Genomic DNA, 21249 nt, shown 5'->3' with positions numbered 1-21249 from the left:
GAGGGAAGAGGACCCTGCTGAGACCTTGATTTCAGACTTCTACTTTTCCAAATTGTGAGAGAACACATTTCTGTTGTTTTAAACCACCCAGTTTGTGGTACTTTCTTATGGCAGTCCTAGCGAACTAATACAATGGGCAGTTGAAAATCTCAAGTAATCCATAACAAAACAAATTTGGTCATAATATGGCAGACTTAGCCCATTTTAGTAGAGGTTAGAAACCTTAGAGGTCATGGTCTTTATGAAGACAGGTGCTACAAAGCTCCTAACAGCTGTCTGTTGGAAACAGCACAAAAATATGGATTCAGTAAATAAAGTTTACTCCTTTTTTTTGTATGCTAGACCTTCTTCATTTGTTCTGTAATAGTAGACTCTAAGACCAGCTAAAAGTAAGAGAAAAAATAGAGTTACCTACCTCTCTCTTTCTCTACCTCCCTTTCCCACATCTGTCCATCCTCCCATCCATCTATCTGTCCACCCATTCATTCATCTCTCATCCAGTCACTCATCTACATAACATAGAATTAAATCAGAATATGACAGTGACACTGAATCTACAGGCATCCATGAAATAATAATCAATAGAGTTGTGGCTGGAGAAAAGAAAATCACTTTAAAGAAAGACTTCAACTAACCTGAAATTAGACATATTTGTCTCACATAGGTTCTCATGCTGAGAAAGTTTATTTGTTAACATAGCTGAAGAAATTATAGGCATATCCATGTGAAAAAGGGCCCTAAGGGAAAAAAACAAAAAAAAACAATAACCCATGCATTCTGTAAGGAGAACTATGCCAAACAGAAGAGCTTCAAAGTCCTGTGAAAGTCTGAAACTCTTGGGCTAGAATTCTATGTCTCACCAACTTTCTTTCACTTCATCTGCCAGTCCCTCTTCTCTCCCAGCTAGGAATTCACAGTCAGGCAGTGTCAGTATATGCGGTGTGTTGCAGTGAAAATGCAAACACATTTTCTATAATGAACATATGGGAGACTCCAGTTGAAAAGAGTTCCGATTCTATCCCAAGCATGTTATTGGCTATGACTGCAGAGAAGCAGGCAGCAGACGGAACCAGGAAGCATGAAGGCAAGAAAGGAAGGATGTGTGCTTGACTGCTGTTTCAAGATCCTGAGTCCTGCCATGCCACGCTGCAGCCTCTTTCCAAAATCAAACTGCCTTGCTGGGTGTCTTTCTGGGTATTTAATACGTATCTTTCATTCTACAGCCCTTGGCCTTACATAAGGGGAAAAAACTCTAACATAAATTGTATGTGCCTTGAAATTTATATATAGGTATCAGTATTTTTAATTTTTTTAAATATGAAAAAATTAAGTATTCAAAAATTGAAGCAAATATACAAGTAACTTTGCATATTTATATTTAGGCGTAACAATCATAACAATTGTTAATATTTTTATATTTTTCCTTCATATGTGCATTCTTTATATGCATAAATATAAGCATGTGCATGTATATACATGTGTACACATGTATATATATGTATAAAACCATATTAATATAGTACACTTTATCATTAAAAGCAAGGACATTCTGCTACATAATCTCTATATAGCCATAGGTATTTTTGAAAAGCTTTATTATGCCTTGTTATCAGTTTCACCAGGGTGATACAGATTCAAAATGACAATAAATTAAAATTATTTCTCTCCCCCAAATCAAATTACTTGTTTAAATGTCAACTCAAGAATGTTTCCTTCAAGATCCATCGTTTCCTTTTGATGTGGAAGAAGACCTCTATCTATACACATGTGTCAATGGTGAGCACAACCACGGGAAATGCCGTGAGTCAAATAAATAGCATTACTGTTGACTGCACAGAGATAACTAAAGGTCATAGAAGCAGCTGTCAGGTTGGTATGTCAGAAAACTGCAACCATCTACTTAGTCAAGGATATTATATCCAAATAAAATTGCACCTGCTGATATGTAATAATTTCTCTTCCAGCAATGAGGTATCCTGCAGTGAAACAGAATGCTTTGAAATAGATGTACAAGACCTTATAATCATCACTTTCTCTTAGGTTTGTAGAGGATTTCTTCATTTGTGGTGAATGAGATGTGTTTTTATTGCATTACATGATGAAGGGACATGAGGACATGGGAAGCAGTGAGTGGGATTAGAGTTAGCACAGGACAAAGTGTAAGATAGTACCACGGTTTGGGGTGCACTTCTCCATATTGCAAAGGATGTGGTAACTAGTTGGTTGCTCCTCTAAAGTTCAATGGTCTTCTTTAAGCTTACTTTCTCACTGAATGTTTCAAAGGAGTTTACTGAGTGTCTGCCTGTCCTATCCTGTTGACTATTTCTTTGTAGGAATTTTGCTCACATACTTATTTCAATATGTTCTATAATAAGTGAAGTGTCATTTCCAAGAGAGACAATGAAAAATCTCCTCCAGGAATAATTTTATTTCCTTTAGATGTGGTATTTCAAAACTTGTTCCTTGTGACACAGGAAATCAGTTAGGCACTGGTCTTGTGCAGTAAGCTGAATTCCAAAGGCTTTCTCTTTCAATGACCTTTACAATCTCCCTGCTAGGCCTATTTTAGCTCCATGTGCAAATCTAAGTGGTTGAGACATCAGGAAAGAATGGTTTCCTCAGGCCTGTGAACAGAAAAACTTAAGTACTACCATATAAAACTGAATAGTCTAAATCTTCTCTAACTTCCCCTGCCTTGTCTTTCTCCATTTCTATTTAGTCTCTGGACTCTTAAACCATATTTCAGATATTTTCCTCACAATTCTATGGAAAAGGGAGTCTATTTTATGAATAGAAATTTCTTGGAAGGGCCGTCTTCTATTTATATGATAGCTATCTCTGCATACATAATGATTTTACCTTAAATCATAAAATTTACTTTAAAAATTCTTTTCTGTCTACAAAATGATCTGAATTAGCATCATTACAGAGCTTATCATGGAACGTCTCATCTACTTATGCAATTTCAAAGTCTAGAAAGCTAGAGTGAATACAGTAGACCTTCAACATTCACCATTTTAGCATTCACAATGTAGATTATTGGTGTAGAAGGTGCAAGACATAGAGTGACTGGTAATTTTGCTGCAGCAAGAAATTAAATTGGCATAGACCAAGGTGCTAGTTTGTATGAATGCCATTTTACTAGTGAAAGCAGCTAACAAATTGTGCAGAGTCTGCATCTCAACAAAGTTTTGTATTATCCATTCAATTCCATACATGCAATAACACAAATGTATTTTTGTGAGAAAAATATAAGTCAGGCAAAAAAAAAAAAACAACGAAATCTGTAAAAAATTGGAAAATACTGTTACTTTGTCATGTGAAGACATGTGGTTAAAAACCAGGTGCCAAGGGTCTTCTGCAATTGGTTGGGATGGTAACATGATATGCAATTGGTTGGGATGGTAACCAATGGTGCATGCATATGGATATCCTCAGTAGTTAGAGCTGTGACAGGAAATGTCCACATGCCTTCCTGAATCTAATTATCATAGAAGAAAGATTTTTATACTAGGCCACCCATTTGGGGGTAAAAAGTCTGCATTCCCAATTGCAGCTGCCAAGACCTGCTATTCTACTGCATCCCTGCCCTTCCCAAGCTGCAGAAGAACTGAGGGGAAACAGACCTAGGTGGTTTCTTAAATTGTATTGTAAAGGAAAGATAGCAATGGGATATAAAATCTAGGAGAGAAGTCAAGGAAAACACCATACATTATTAGAGGGCAAATAAAATGCTCAGAATTCCACCCGTCAGAAATAGATAAGCAGTTATTTTTTAAATTGGAATAAGCACTGAAGGCCAAATTTCTTTAGAAATAAAAAGGCAAAACAGAAAGGAATATAGTACACAAGAGAAAGCTGAAGAATGTACTGCAAAAGAAGATCTATCCCAGAAAACAAAAGAAAATTATGAACAACAAATGCATTTCTCATGGAAATAAAACACAGACTCTACATACCAGATGGGAACTCAAAGTAGAGAAAGAAGAGATCAAACATGAGACCTTTTGACAACAAAATGTGATGAAAAACAATGTGACAACAGAAGAAAAGCTTCCATTCATAAGAACAGAAACAAAATATCTAGAAACAAATCAAATGCTAAAAATGCAGAACCATTCTGAGGAAAAGATAATGCTAATGAGACACATATAGGAAGAGTTGGCTAAATGTGTATATATGCATAATTCATAATTAATAAGTCTTAATAAAATTAAGATGTGATGCTTATATTTACTAAAAATCCTCCAATTTCAACTGAAACTGAAGTAAAATTAAAAATACTATTATTTTGGAATGACAAGAATATTTCTAAATTAACCTGGATGAATAAATACGCAGTAGCCAGAAGCTTTCTGAAAGGACAAATATGAGTTAAGGTTTATTCTATCATATATTAAAATACATTACAGAGCCACAATATTTAAAACAGCATGGTTACAGCCTGTATTAATCTATTCGCATACTGCTATGAAGAAATATCTGAGGCTGGGTAATTTAAAAGAAAAAAAAGGTTTAATGGACTCACAGTTTCACAAGGCCAAGGAGCCCTCACAATCATGGTGGAAGGCAAAGGAGGAGCAAAGGCACATCTTATGTGGGAATGGGCAAGAGAGCATGTGCGAGGGAACTCCCACTTACAAAAACATCAGATCTCATGAGACTTACTCACTATCACCACTGTCACACGGGAAAAACCTGTCCCCATGATTCAATTACCTCCCATGACACGTGGGGATTATGGGAGCTACAATTCAAGTTGAGACTTGGGTGGGGACACAGCCAAACCATATCACAGACCCTAATGTATATTAATGTATTCTGGAGTTTGGAATAAGAAAAGGTCAGCACCTCCTGTTTCTTTAAAGGGCCAGCAAAAGATGGAATTATATCTCCAGAATGTCTTCAACTCATTTTACATAAAAAACAACTGTCTCTTCAGTATAAATTTATGCTTGTCAATCTCTCCATCCTCAAAAATCTTCAATATACTGAGCTAAATCGCTTTGCAGTCAGTATTCTGTATAGCTCAAATCTATGTTTGTTTCCTGTTACTGCTGTAACAAATTACCACAAACAGTAAACAATAGCTTCAAACAATGCAAATTTATTACTTTGAGTTCTGGAGGTCAGAGTCCTAACTTAGTCTTAAAGAGCTAAAATCAAGATGTTGACAGGACTGTCTCCTTCTGAAGGCTCTGGGGAGAATCTGTTCTTCCCTCCTCTGGTTTCTGGAGGCTGTTCTCATTCTTTGACTGACCCCAGGTCATACAGCCTTTTTGTTCCCTGCTTCCATCACCACACGCCATTTCTCTCTGACTCTGATCCTCCCGCCTGCCTCTTATGAAGACCTTTGTGATTATGTGGGGCCCACCTAGATAATACAGCATAATCACTTCAAGATCTATAATTTAATCCCAGCCATAAAGTTTCTCTTACCATGTAAGATAACAGATTCACAGGTGCCAGTGATTAGAATGTAGACATTTTTGTAGGGGAGAGAGAGGGGCCTTGTTGTACCTACCACATTCTCTTTTGCTATCATCCTAATTATCTGGTTATTAAAAACCTGAAAAAACTAATGCCAGTCATATCCATATATGTATGTGCATTTGTGACATCAGAGCAGTGAAGAAAATTTTCCTGGATGCTGCTGAATCTTATATGTATCATTAGCTTAGTCAGTTAACTCTGTTTTAAAAGAAATCAATAGACACTGAAAAACTGCTTTGGCTGGGTGTGGTGACTCATGCCTGTAATCACAGCACTTTGGGAGGATAAATGAGGAGGAACACTTGAGGCCAGGAGTTTGAGACCAGCCCGGGCAACATTGCAAGACCCTGTTGCTACAAAAAATTTTAAAAATTAGCCAGATATAGTGGTGCATACCTGTAGTCCTAGCTACTAAGGCGACTGAAATGAAAGGATCGCTTGATCCCAGGAGTTTGAGGCTACAGTGAGTTATGAGGGTGCCACTGCACTGCAGCCTGTGTGTCAGAGCAAGACCCTTTCTCTGAATAAGTAATGATTTGCTCTTTAACAAATGAGAGAAAGTATCAAATATTTTCTGTTGCTTTGCCTTTATTCAATCATTTTATACTTATATGTTGAATACCTATTAATATAGTAAAAATAAAAATTATTAGGATATAATTACAGTCACAGTAGCTGTCATTTATTAAGTGCTTTCTATTGGTCATTGTGCTAAATTGCGTTAATTATTTATTTCTAATCATTCTAAAATCAGGATATTATTTCCCACTATATACAGATGAAAACACTAAAAAATCTTAAAAGAGTTGCAAGCAAGTAGGTATTAGGAAAACTATTTGAACTTAGTGACTCGAAGGACCCTAACTTTACAATCTACCTTTGCTCCTAGTACTTGCACAAGGCGCTAGACAAAAGGAATCTGGCAGGACCTGTTGCCCCGTGTTTCTGTTCCATTGGTGACCCAGACTAGTAAGAGACAAGAACAAAAGGGTAAAACATGTGCTGTGACAGAAGATGAGAATGTGACAAGAGCTCACAGATAGGCTTCTCACCCAGGCAAAAACAGGGTACCATCTTTCCAGGAGGCAGCTGAGGACTGAAGAAGGGGTACAAGGGCAGGTTGCACAGCAGTGGGGTGAGGACTGCAGGCTGATTCAACAGAATGAGCAAATGCCTGGAGGCAAGAGAACATGGAGAGTCAAAGAGATTAAAAGAAATTCATTATGGCTGGATGATAAATGTCAAGGAGAGGATAGCAAATGACCGGGAAAATACGCCTGGGCCAAATTATGCAAGACCTTGTAAATCATGTTAAGGAGTTTGAACTTCATCAGAACTTCATCCAAGGGTCAGGTCAGTCCCTTTAAAAGTTTTCAGCCAGGAATTATTTGATACTTGAGCAAATTTGCATATTAGAATGAGAGGAAGTGTGACTTCGATGGGGACAATGCTGGGAGCAGCGAGGCCAGCCAGTTAGCTGTTGTAGGTCTCCAGTCATTATGGAGGTGTTGCAAAGCTAATATTTTCATATTAACACATACATGGAAATATTGTGAAGAAAAAGGCAAAATTCACATGGATTTTAAATATAAAGCACCCAGCTTCAAAGAAATCTCGTACTTGCAAAACAATCCCGGAGTCTGTTGCTCCAGCTCCCTCGCTGCACCTTCCCTCACCCCTGAGTATATTCTGCACTGCCAGATTGAATACATCGCTGGGCAACGCCGCAGATGCACAAGGATTTTGTATGGTGCAGTAACCTGGTATCTCCCTAAAGCAAAGCCTGCAGGAAGGTATTTTATTTGCAAATGCTTCGGAGGAGCCAGTGTGAGGGGCAGGAGAGTGAAGTAGGGAAGGAAAGCAAATACAAGAAGGCATTTTCATTTTGGTGGAACCTTCTGAGGTGCCTAAGGAAATGCATCTTAGAACTTTTCTTTATGGAGATGTCCTGGGAATCACATTTATCTTCCATCACCCAGGTTTCCATTACTCATTGCTCAAGGGTGGCAGTTCCATGAATCAGTGCCTAGTGGGTTGCCACAGGGGTCCAAGCTGAGTAGCTCTAGGCAGGGCATTGGGGGTCCATAGCGTAGGCCCACAGTGAGGCCCCAGCAAGCTCTACTCGTATGAAGCTGGTTAAAGCTTACATAGAAGCAATTGCCGCAGCCACGCCAGATTCAGGGTGGAGCTGTGATTGTAATAGCATTTGCTGCTCTCTGAAGTTCCTTTTGTATTGTATTTTTCACGTGTGTACTGCCTCTCTCACCCGTTAGACTGCAAGATCAAGTTGTCTTTTTCTTTTTAAACTGCCACCACTTCAGTTGTGGAAATCTGTCTGCCTTACACTAGATGCTTAAACATTTTTTCATTGAGGAGTGACTGTGAAGTCCCAGGTGTCTGCCATGTATATGGTTGCCTCTTTAAGATGGTGGGTGAGACTAGATTTTTTGCGTTTGGTTTTTCCACTTTCAGTGTTGAAGTTCACACAGTCTGCTACTTAGGGAATACTGTAGCTGCAGCAGATTGGACAGAAGACCATTTCAAGGCTGGAAGGCAACTATACACATAGATCAAGAGAAATGTTGATTTCTCAGCCACTACGAAGTATTCTATCGGGTGGAGTCACTCCACATTGGATGATTCCAAAGTAACCCATTAAATCCCATTCTTTGGAAAGTATGCATCCAGGACCAAAAGAAAAGGGGCCTCTCCCAGCTCCACGTTTTTCCCCTGACTGATGCTGGGTCACTCATCTTATTGTTTATGAAGCTTTCTGCATATCTCAGAAACAGAAATTTGAAGCTAGGGGGAAGGAAGCATGCTGGTGATAAGAAAAATGGCACTGTTTCAAAACCCCTACCTGTCTTGAATAACTCAACCAACAGGTCTGGTTAAAATTGATTCTTGGGAGGGCACCATGGCTCATGCCTGTAATCCCAGCACTTTGGGAGGCTGAGGCAGGTGGATTACTTGAGGTCAGGAGTTTGTGACCAGTCTGGTCAACATGGCGAAACACTGTCTCTACTAAAAGTACAAAAGTTAGCGGGGTGTGGTGGTGCCCACGTGTAGTCCCAGCTACTCGGGAGGCTGAGGCAGGAGGATCGCTTGATCCTGGGAGGCAGGGGTTGCAGCGAGCTGAGATTGTGCCACTGCACTCCAGCCTGGACAACAGAGTGAGACTCTGACTCAAAAACAAAAAACAAAAAACAAAAAAACATTCTTGCAAAGTTTGTATTCTGTTCACAGAGATCATTAGGGATCACATTCTAATATTGTATTGTATACAAATTTCCAACCAAATTTACATTTTAGAATGGGAAGCAGATTTAGAACTCATCTTTGTTTGCTGTCTCCCTCCCATCAACCCTCCTCAGCCTGCCCCATATGTGGCCAACAGGAAATAAAGGCTCAGAAAAGTGAAGTAACCGCTCTATGTTGCCCAGCTACTTTGTGGCAGAAACAAAATGAGAATCTTTCTGTGTGGTATAGTTCTTGTTTCAGAGCAATTCAATAGAGTGTGGGTTACTGATAATGTTAAAGTGGCAGGTTTGATTTTTGTGTATAGGCCATGGATTCTTCCCTGCTTCCACCAACCTCCCTAAAACACATAAACTAGCCTACAAATGCCTTGAGGGTTAGAAATGTGTCTTTTATCCAGTGCCTGGCACATTGTAGGATCTCAAAAAATATTTGTTGTAAAATGAATTTCTCTGGCTGTGGTATTAGTCATCCCGAAGGAGGATAATAACCTTTTTCCCCAAATACATTTTTCTCCGCTATCCTGGTTACTTTCTCCTGTCTTTGTTTATAGTCAATCAATATCGCTGTTAAGGCGCCTCCAGCTTTGTTGTATTCGGGTTCGGAGCCTTGTCTGTTGGACAGCCTGACTTACCACAGAGATACCAAACACCCTTTCAAAATCTATTACTGGGTCAAGCCTCAACTCTACTACTTTAAAAATCATTTCTCCAAGGTTTGCTTTAAAGTTTTCTTTCTCTCCATGTCAGCAGGATAGCTGTGAATTTCTTATTTTCAGCAAGCCCTCCTTTGAGGAATGGTGACCCAGTAAGAGGGATTTTCACATACGGTAAAATCTTTCTGTCAGAGGTTTAGACTTTCTCCCATTCATCTAGCTTAGAAAAGGATTCTTTTTTTTCTTTTTTTTTTTGCTCAGTTTCTGTAATTATTGTTACTGCCTTGACTAATGCCAGTGTAAAGCCCAAGTCTAGCAATATAAGATAGACTAAACAGAGAGTTTCATTGCAAGGTAAAAATTGTATTCTTTGTAAATGTGTTTCTTGTTAAGGATACCTATTGTTAGGTGCTAAAGGGATATGTCACCAAGGAATATATTTAATGGCATAATTTTAAAATAATGCCATTGATTTGTATAACTCTGGACTTAGAATTTGTAACTTATCTTACACATTGATTTGTTTCCCTTATATTTCCACAAAAAACATAAAGCCAAGTATAACATTCTTTGAGAAATACACAAAGAAAAGTTTCTAACAAGTTTATCAGTTCCCTGGGTCTCACCTCTGGTGGACTGAAGCTAGTCCTCTGGAGGGAGTAGAATTTGGAAAAAAGGGGTTAGAGAATGTTGAAAGGCCATAGAATGTTGAAGCCGTGAAAAATGTGGCAAAATTGGTTTCCAAAATCCTTATTGGGAGGAACCAAGACCATTTTGGGGGTTTCAGGGAAACAGTGGCATCAAATGTAAAGAATGAGACGAGCAGGAGGAGAACAGCATTGATACTGAAAAAGTCAGAAGCTGAGTGAGATATGAATAACCAAGACTCAGCCATGAAGAAAGAAAGCTTATGATGATCCAGCCAACGAACTTGTGCAATCTTAGTTGCCAATAGCAATGCCATATCTATCTATGTGTTTGATGAACAGCTAGCTCTTCTGTACATGTTTTTCCATTTGTGTCAGTGAAGAAATCTATAAACAATTGCCACTGACTAGTAAATGTCACCACTTAAGTTGTTCAACAAATCTTTATTAAGGATTACGGTGAGGAGCCATTGGATTAGGTACTGTACTTGTTCAAAAATGAGTTAGAGATGGTAGCTGTCCTTGAAAACATACAACCATAAAGGGAGAAAGGTAGAAAATAAGTATAGAACAGGGCTGTTTATGATCATTTTAGTAATAAGCACCTATTATATGCTAGACACTATTTTAAATTCCTTCTAGGTGTTACACGGACAAATGTTAGAAGAGATTAAGAGAGATAACAACTGTCTACGTGATTAGAGGAAAAGGTATAGGTTGAAAGTATGGGTAGAATTTCTATGGATGCAGTAGTTTCACTAGAGTGTTCCACTCAAATAAATTGAACCAGGAAAAACAAGGAGGGCGAATACTCTAAAGCACCTGGAGGAAAAAGCTGAATGGAAGCTGTGATGGCATAGAGATGTATTTTAGGAAACAGGGGTTTCTGCATCAACTTTGATGCTAAGCCAAAAGGTTTGATTTTTATTTTGTAGGCACTGGGGAACTATTGAAGGTTGCTGAGAACAGACTCACATGATAGAAACTGATTAATCTAGAAGACTGAGAGTAGATGAGAAAACATCAGGTAGCCATGACAATGGCTCAGGCCCAAAACAACAAGGCCAATAGAAGGGAAGATAAGGAAGGGATTCCAGAAGGTAGCCTTATGGGCTTGAAGTCATCACTATCCAGTTGCTCATCTCTACAAAAGGTGCTACCACCATACATATTTTTTGGCAATAACTTGCATATCAATAGAGATGTTCTAAGCATCATTTGGGAAGCGACTTGGTAACTATGAATACTGAAATATGCTTCTAGCGGTCTTTTATAAAGCAGACTTCCCAAGGGTAAACTGTGATGTAAGCTGTGAAAATGGTTACATACAAAATCCACAGATTTCTAACCAGAATGCTTATAGAACTCATTATTCAATTTCAAGAGTGTGCCATTTGTTCTGTAACAAAAATAGGACCAATATCAATGAAGCAGTGTTTTGAAGTTTTTGGGCATGATTACATAGCTTGGGAAAACGTTAATATTTGGTAGATATGGCCAAGAAAGTATTGTATGTAAAAGAAAGATCACTTCTAAATTCTTGCCTATAGATTGAGGAGTATTATGTAACTTTTGGTTTCTACAGTGGAATTTTCTCTTTATATTCCATTCCTTTTCTTCTCTCAAAACCCAATGGCAAGGAATGGGGAGGAAGAGAAATGCATACAGTGGGTTGTTTCAAGTGTACCTTACTCAAGACAATGTATGTAGACAACCAGAAGAGTGAGCACTCTCATTTCTCAGGACCTGATTCCTTCCAGCCAGTAAACAGATCATACCACAGTGAAACACAACTATGCTGTTCAAGCAACGGGTATGAGTTGCACCAAACACCTGACAGGTGTGCACCCTCTCATTAACCCTTAGAAACAGGATTTCTATTCTTTCCCTCAGACCTTCTGTAAAAGACATAAACCCCTTCCAAATCCCTTCCCAGGTCTTTCTCCAAAAAAGTTTCTCCTACAAATGACTGTTTAATTTACATGTCAGTTTTTCTTATTAAAATGCTAATTGCTTGTAGAGATCCCCTTGTTGCCAGGAATAATAGGAGAGATTTATGTGTGGTGTTGCCTTTACTAAAATCTTAACCCCTCTTGGCATAAGTACCACTGAATTCCTGGTTCACTTCACTCCTGCCATCAATGAAACAAAATATTCCACAACTTTAGCAGTTCCCACTTCCTGTTTTATCTCCATTTTATGAGATCCAGCTTTCCAGAATATGTTTGGTGATTATTTTACTTAATCACTTTATCTCTACTGACAGAAAATTAATACTTTTCCAGGACTTATATAATAAATTCTCTTCTGAATTTTTCCAGTAATTGATATTTTCTACTCCATATTTCCATATAACAGAAAATTAATGTAAGTTCAAATTAATGAATTATAGTAATTAACCTTGTTATCCTTATGGGCTCACTTTAAGCCTAACAACAATTTATTTTCATTTTCTGAATTGCCTTCCAAAAAAGTTATAGTTATTTATATACTTTTAAAAAACATTAGCAGAGTCATGGTTCAAACTCAGGACTGTTGAATTCAATGGTCATATTCCAATGGTAAAAGAAATAGGGAGTGCCTTGTGCCATCCTTACTAACACACACACACCCCAACAATATTAAATGCACAGGTGAGCATGTGATCAAGAATCACACACATTTTAGGAAAACCAATAGAAAGCACAGGAAATACAAGCAAGAGAGCTAAAACTTCAGAGAATTAGAATTAATTATGTAAGCCAAAGGAGCATTCAGAAGAAGTATAATTAGTCCCTAGAGGAATGTGACAGGACTCTTCATGAGATAAGAGTTGGTTTTAAAAACCTGTCTACTAGAGATCAATGGAGTAAATGAAATTAAAACTTTATAAAATAGTAAAATAAAGTCATAAGCTGAGACATCAGGTAAAATGATTCTGTTAGTATCAATGTAGGTGAATAAAGAAATTGAAAGGGTATGGAACAGAACAGAGTCCTCAAAAATAATACCACACATCTACAGCCATCTGATCTTTGACAAACCTGAGAGAAACAAGAAAAGGGGAAAGAATTCCCTATTTAATAAATGGTGCTGGGAAAACTGGCTAGCCATAAGTAGAAAGCTGAAACTGGATCCTTTCCTTACTCCTTATACGAAAATTAATTCAAGATGGATTAGAGACTTAAATGTTAGACCTAATAACATAAAAATCCTAGAGGAAAACCTAGGTAGTACCATTCAGGACATAGGCATGGGCAAAGACTTCATGTCTAAACCACCAAAAACAATGGCAGCAAAAGCCAAAATTGACAAATGGGATCTAATTAAACTAAAGAGCACAGCAAAAGAAACTACCATCAGAGTGAACAGGCAACCTACAGAATGGGAGAAAATTTTTGCAATCTACTCATCTGACAAAGGGCTAATATCCAGAACCTACAAAGAACTCAAATTTACAAGAAAAAAACAAACAACCCCATCAAAAAGTGGGCAAAGGATATGAACAGACATTTCTCAAAAGAGGACATTCATACAGCCAACAGACATATGAAAAAATGCTCATCATCACTGGCCATCAGAGAAATGCAAATCAAAACCACAATGAGATACCATCTCACACCAGTTAGAATGGCGATCATTAAAAAGTCAGGAAACAACAGGTGCTGGAGAGGATGTGGAGAAATAGGAACACTTTTACACTGTTGGTGGGATTGTAAACTAGTTCAACCATTATGGAAAACAGTATGGCGATTCCTCAAGGATCTAGAACTAGATGTACCATATGACCCAGCCATCCCATTACTGGGGATATACCCAAAGGATTATAAATTATGCTGCTATAAAGACACATGCACACGTATGTTTATTGCAGCACTATTCACAATAGCAAAGACTTGGAATCAACCCAAATGTCCATCAGTGACAGATTGGATTAAGAAAATGTGGCACATATACACCATGGAATACTATGCAGCCATAAAAAAGGATGAGTTTGTGTCCTTTGTAGGGACATGGATGCAGCTGGAAACCATCATTCTTAGCAAACTATCGCAAGAACAGAAAACCAAACACCGCATGTTCTCACTCATAGGTGGGAACTGAACAATGAGATCAGTTGGACTCAGGAAGGGGAACATCACACACCGGGGCCTATCATGGGGAGGGGGCAGGGGGGAGGGATTGCATTGGGAGTTATACCTGATGTAAATGACGAGTTGATGGGTGCTGACGAGTTGATGGGTGCAGCACACCAACATGGCACCAGTATACATATGTAACAAACCTGCACGTTATGCACATGTACCCTAGAACTTAAAGTATAATAATAATAAATAAATTAAAAAAAATAAAAAAGAAATTGAAAGGATAAAATCTAAAGGCCATGGAGTAATGATACAGACAGCCAATATCAGCTAATAATAATTCTGGGGCACTATAAATAGGAGAGGAAGATTTTAATTGTGAGGAGAGTCTGCAGTATGGGTGGCAAGGTAAAGTTCATTGAGAAGAGGGGAAGTGAGCAGAGTTATTGATAACGTTTCTTGATGGTATTCCCAGTCAATGTGAATGGATTAAATTTTCTTGTGAAAAGATGAAGGCATTGGATTGAGTACATGAATAACTAAACAAAGAGAGAAAGAATCCAGCAATATAAAGTTTACAAAGAACACAATTCAAACAAAATAAGAGAAAAAAGGGGAAAATGAAAATGAAAAGAATGTCTGTTGACTGCCTTCAAAAGGCATTCAAAAATCCCAGTTGTACACATACACCTCTAACACAGCAGATACCACTCTACACTGTGATACTTGTAAACAGAGTAAGGGGCCTTTATTTCTGGGTTTTATTTTGTTGCTTTGTTTTGCTTCTTTTTTAGTCCCTAGAATAGCAGCATTACTTGGCATGTTTTTAATGACAAATAAATGAAAAAGAAAACCAAAATAATCATCATTTATCTGCATTTGAATGTTCAGCATAGGCTGGCATTTCAGTTAATTGAATAAAAATACAACACAATTCTTTACTCTGAATAATCAGTTCCTCGGTGTCTTATGTGAACAATCATAATAATGAGCAACGGTTGTTTTCTTTTCCATTGCCAACAACATCTCATGTCTTAAATTATCATCAAAAAAACACTTGAGAAAAATCCAGTCTTCTTCCTTTTTGGGAGGTTTCTATATAACTTCACCTTGTCCCTCTGTTTAATTCAATAAACATTTATCAAGCACTAAAGTACACAACTTACTATGCTAGGTGCCGTGATTCTGCTATCTATCAACCAAAAAAAAGGCACTCATCCTCAAGTTGACAATCTAGCAGAGGACAGAAAAATAAACTTGGCCTCCTTGCATTAAAGTATCTGTTAACAGATATTTATTGTGCACCTATTATGTGCCAGGACAGATCTGCAGTATAAGATGGGGATGTGAATAGTATTCCTGCTAATTGTGTGTCATGATATTTGCTATGGTACTGAGGATAGGGAGGAAACAAAAGAGACAAGGTAGCTGTGCTCAGAGATCTTGCATTCAAGCTCAGAGAGTAATGGAAGATAGAAAATGAAAGCAGAAATTGTAAAAGTATAGATGCTAACTTATGAGGCCCTTGATGAGATATATTTTACATTATTGAATCAGAAGTGCAAAGGTATCGATTTTTGAAGAATAAACTCTACATTTGCTATGACAGCATCTTGGTCACAGGCAATTATTAAACATTCATTCTTTTAATATTAGTAGAACTCAGAAAATTTTTGCTGCTTGCTCTAATCTGGTAGCACTCCTGCCTGTCTTGATTTTCTGCTGGTCTGTGACTCTATGACTCTATCTCGCTTCTTCTTTTTGGTTCTCTTCAATGAAATGGCACCTACAAAACAAATTGCTTCTTTTGTCTGCAGCTGGCTTGTTCACAGTGGGGCTCTTGATATGAACAAACCTGAAGATGTCAGACTGTATAAACACACAGAGAAAGATGTGTTCACAAAGGCTCCTACACTGGAAAATTATACGCTACTTCCAAAATGCTTTGCCACATTTAAAAGTGTAATTATACCCTTCTTCTTAATGACTGACATGACATATGTTTACATGTGTTTTAGCCAACTTATGACAGTACACAGTCGTGTGTTGTACATTTGGTACCAACATCTACAATTTCATGAGAAAAACATCTGAAGCTGTCTGTTGATGTTGCCCTACTGTTTTACAATAAATAATGCAACCTGCAAATTTCATAATATTTTTTAATCTTTGTATAATAAATTTAATTGTCATTTTTCTCTTGTTGGTTGCAAGAACTATTTGCTCAACCACACTGACCTTGTTTCAGATTTATTTGTTTTCCTTTGGCTGTTTCTTTATTTGGTTGGAATTTCTAGAGCAGCATTGTTCAACAGAATTCACTGCAATGATAAGAAATGTTTTGTGTCTGAACTGTTCAATGTGGTAGCCACTGGCCACATGTGGCTGTTGAGCTCTTGAAATGTGGCTGGTGCAAATGAGATACTGAAAATGTAATTCTATTTAACGTTAATTGATTTAAATTTTAAAAACTGTACGTGGTTAATGGCTACTGTATCTGACAGCAATGGAAGAGTAGCAATATCCAGTAGAAATATACTGTGAAACACAGATGTAATTTTAAATTTTCTAGGAGCCATATTTTAAAAAGTAAAAACAAAAATAAAAGTAATTTAAATAATATATTTATATGTTTAATAATATGTATTAAATCTTATTTTAACCTAGAGTAGTCAAATTTATAAAGGCAGAAAGTAAAATTATAGTCTCTGGGGGCTCAAAAAAGGGAAAAATAAGGGGTTCTTATTTGATGGGTACAGAGTGTCAGTTTCGTACGATGGAGAGAATTCTGTGGGTGGATGGTGGTGATGGTAGTACGGCAGTGTGAATGTAATGCCATTGAACTATACACATAAAAATGGTAAGATGGTAAGTTTTATGTTAATTTTACTAATTCTTTTAAAAATTAAAAAGTGAAAATAAATGATCATTTAAACAATTACGCAATACAATATATTAATATAATATTTTACCTTCTCGCTGTTGTACTAAACTTTCAAAATTTGATGCATGTTTTACACTTCATCAGACCAGCCATTTTTCACATGTTGAATAGCTACATGTGGCCAGTGGCTTCTGTATTGGGTAGAGCTGGTATAGAGAAAGAAAATAATCCAAAAGTTATTAATTATATTTCTCTCCTCTTCCTGCCTTCTTATTAGGGCCCAACAATTAAATCTATACAATAGTTTTCCACCATAAAAGAAGGGGCAAAGTATGCAAAGTTAATTAATTAAACCAGAGGTTTGCCTCCATAAAAGTGACTGAGAAATACCTTGCTCTCCTCTAAGACCTTTTAAAAAAATCTGAATAATATCTAAGTGATTCCTTTGTACCTCATGTATACATTCACTCCAATGAAGTTATTCACACAACCTCGTGGTCCTAAAAACATTTTAACACAATTGTGCATCTTAGAATCAATAGCAAAATTGAGAACTGAGAAAATATATTATTAATTATATTAGTTACCAGGCACACAGATACATAATTTTCTAAACAATCCTATTGGTAGACATTATTATTCCCATTTTTTAGTTAGGAAATTGAGAATGAAAGCATTCATACCTTTCTTAAGTTATTGAGCTAATAAAAATAACTCATTGTATCATTTAATTATATCCTTCTGCTTTTGCATCCTCATAGCTTAGCTCACGCTCGTGAGTGAGAACATATAATGTTTGGTTTTCCATTCCTGAGTTACTTCACTTAGAATGGTGGTCTCCAGTTCCATCCAGGTTGCTGCGAAAGCCATTATATCATTTCTCTTCATGGCCAAGGGGTATTCCATGGTGTGTGTGTGTGTGTGTGTGTGTGTATGTGTGTGTGTGTGCGTGTCTATATATATATATATAGACACGCACACAACACATGTTCTTTATCCAGTTGTTAATTGATGGGCATTTGGGCTGGACTTTGGGGACTCAGGGTAAATGGTGGGAGGTGGGTGAGGGATAAATGACTACACATTGGGTACAGGGTACACTGCCTGGATGATGGGTACACCAAAATCTCAGAAATCACCACTAAAGAACTTATTAATGTAACCAAACACTACCTTTCCCCCAAAACTTATTAAATTAAAAAAAAAAAAAAAAAAGCAATGAATCAAGTAACCAAACTCAAGTAAATCTTAGCTAAAACCTGGGAGAAGCAAAACTAATGTTTACTATTTTTAACTCCTTAATTTTAGTGATATGTCCCTAGTAAGGGAAGGTCTAGACACTGGGTGACAGCACTGATGATTGCTACTTCTTTCACATCATGCAGAAACTGAGGTCATCAGTTTACACAAGTAGGATGTGAACTCATCATTTTCTTTCTTTGTCTTTCTTACACCATGGAATCTGTAATACTGAATAGTTAGGGATGGTGTATGTGGACATATTATTTAGAGAATAAGTAAAAAGTTCAAATCAAATCATCATCTAGATTCTAAGGCATTAGAATAACTAGAATAACTTGAAAATTGACCAATTAATATGCTGATATCTGAAGTGAGTCCAAATTTTAAAAACTATTAGAGAAACATCTAAAATCTATTCAGTCTTAGACACGTGGAAAGAAAATGTTTTATTTTCATGAGAAAATGAAGTAATTTTATTTATTGTCGTTGGAGCAAGTGCGTGGATTTTGTTATTTTTAAATTTCACATTCTATTATGTTGTTACAGTGGTGTGTAGGTCAGTGTGTACGAGAAACACAGAAAAATAACCCAGATGAGAAAAATTTAACACAGACAAGTGACTACTAATTTGTTAGAAAGGCTGAATAACAAAGGGGGAAAAAGTATATCTGAAGAGAAAAGGAGAAGAGGATGCTATTATCCATAGCTCAGGAATCAGCTTCCTCCTCTGAGAACCTACACAAGAGCTTGTACATCCCACTGCCCCTGTGCCCCAGATAAGTGGGCTGAAACCTACTGACTCGCTGGAGCCCATAGTCTCCTACAGCAGCCTAGCTTTGCTGCGGCCACTCCCACGGGTGCTGACAAAAGAAAGAAAACAGTGGCTTTGCCCTTCCCAATTCAAACTTCTCACAATATCCCCCAATGGAAAAACAGCAGAATTCAGCTGGGAAAGGAGTCTGGAAAACACAGTTTGCAAGCTTCCAGCTCTGGTGCAAGCAAAGGGTAAAAGTGGAGCTGAGATCCAACCAAAACTCTCCAGCACAACTGGTGGAATACAAAAGAAAAATAAGAGGAAACTGTGAAAATCTTCATGAAATATGGAAAGAAATGTTCATTGCAACACAGCAAGAAGCCACCGATTTGGCAAAACTAATTGGATAATTGAGGCATCTTTTCCAGGATGACAAACAGTATTGCAGTTGTCAAAGATGAACATAATTGATACTGAGCATATGAGGAGAAATTGTTCGTGTTCTCGTTGTTCTGGTTCAAAATATTCTGTTTAGAATAATAATCTATGCATTGTATCTAGACACAGATATTCAAGGAACATTACCACAGGGTGATGCACTGCCTTTGAGAGGTCATATTGTAAATGGCTGAGTACACAGACTCTGAAGACAGACTACCCAGGTTGGCATTTAAATTCTTCCATTTACTGATTATATGCCTTTGGGTAACTTGGTCATCCATCCCTAGTATCCTACTGAATTTGCTGTTGTCAAGGTCACTGTGCATGTTCATATTGCCAAATCCAATGGCCACTTCTCATGCAAATTTTGGTTGACTGACCTCGCATTAGCATCTGCTATATTTCATGGCACCATTTTTGAGGTGCTGCTTCTTTTGGATTCCCTGATTCTCTTGTCTCCTCCTGGCTTTTCTTCTATACTATATACCTAGTCTTTCCTCCTCTGTCTTTGTTGCTGTCTGTTGTCTCTGCTTGACTTCTAAACACAGAAGTGCCGAAGATGTTTTTTTCCCCTCCGTGTCCCCTCCTTTCCTTTATTCACTCTTCACGGGTGATCTCATTCAGGCCTTAGCTTTGAATACCATCTCTGACTCCTGAGCTAGACCTCCAGAGCGCCCTCTCATTCGGCCTCCTGATATCTTCAAGTCAAAAGGTAACTCCTAATGCAGGTTCATCAGTTGTAACAAATGTACCACTCTGGTGCAAGATGTTGACAGTAGGGTAGGCTGTGGATGTGAAGGGACAGGGGAGATGTGGGAACTCTCTGTGGTTTTTGTTCAACTTTGCTGTGAACCTAAAACTAAAACCTAAAACCTAAAAAATAAAGACTATTGAAGAAATAAAAGAAAAAGAAAGGAAGGAAATTCTGACACATGCTACTATGTGGATGAAACTTGAGGACAGTATGCTACGTGAAATTAGCAAGTTACACACACACACGAATACGGTATGACTTCACTTATATGAGGTACCTGAAGTAGTCCAAGTCATACAGACAGAAAGCAGAATGGTAGTTGCCAGAGGATGAAGGGAGAGAGAAATGGAGAATTATTGTTTAAAGGTTATAAAGTTTCAGTATGGGAAGATGAAGAAGTTTTGGAGATGGATGGTGGTGATGATTGCACAACAATGTGAATGTACTTAATACCCATGGACTATACATTTAAAAATGGTAAATCTTACGTAAATCTTACCACCATAAAAGAGTTTAAACAACAACAAAAAGAACTGATGCTCTCTCACTAAACCTACCCGCTCCTCTTCGTCATCCCCAAATAGCCCATCAGTAACCTAGTATTTCATTCCAAATAAACCAACAAACAAAATAACCTTGATTCATCTAATTCCCTTACCCTACCCCCAGTCCAACAGAAAGCCTATCAATTCTAACTCCAAAACATATCCAGTTCCATCCACATCATGAGAATCCAGGATTCTCATCACCCCATCATCATAGTCCTTACTCCCATCTCGGGACCTTCCTGTACATTGTCCCCTCAGCCCAGTGTTCTTTCTGCTGACTTCACATGCCTGGCCCTTTCCTGTCACTCAGGCTCTACTTCCAGGACATTCTCAGGAAGTTCTTCTTTAACCTCTCTCTAAAGGAGCCACTGAGTTTCAATGCTCAGCAGAGTACTAATTACTTTCTATGTGGTACACATTTCTCTGTTGTGTTCTTTCTTTTACTATAATATAAATCCCATGGGTTCAAGGACCTGTTTTCATCTTCATTACTGCTCTTCCTTCCCTAT

The sequence above is a fragment of the Papio anubis genome, chromosome 13, assembly GCF_008728515.1.
Source record: "Papio anubis isolate 15944 chromosome 13, Panubis1.0, whole genome shotgun sequence".
Taxonomy (NCBI): domain Eukaryota; kingdom Metazoa; phylum Chordata; class Mammalia; order Primates; family Cercopithecidae; genus Papio; species Papio anubis.
Note: the sequence above shows the minus strand (reverse complement) of the source record.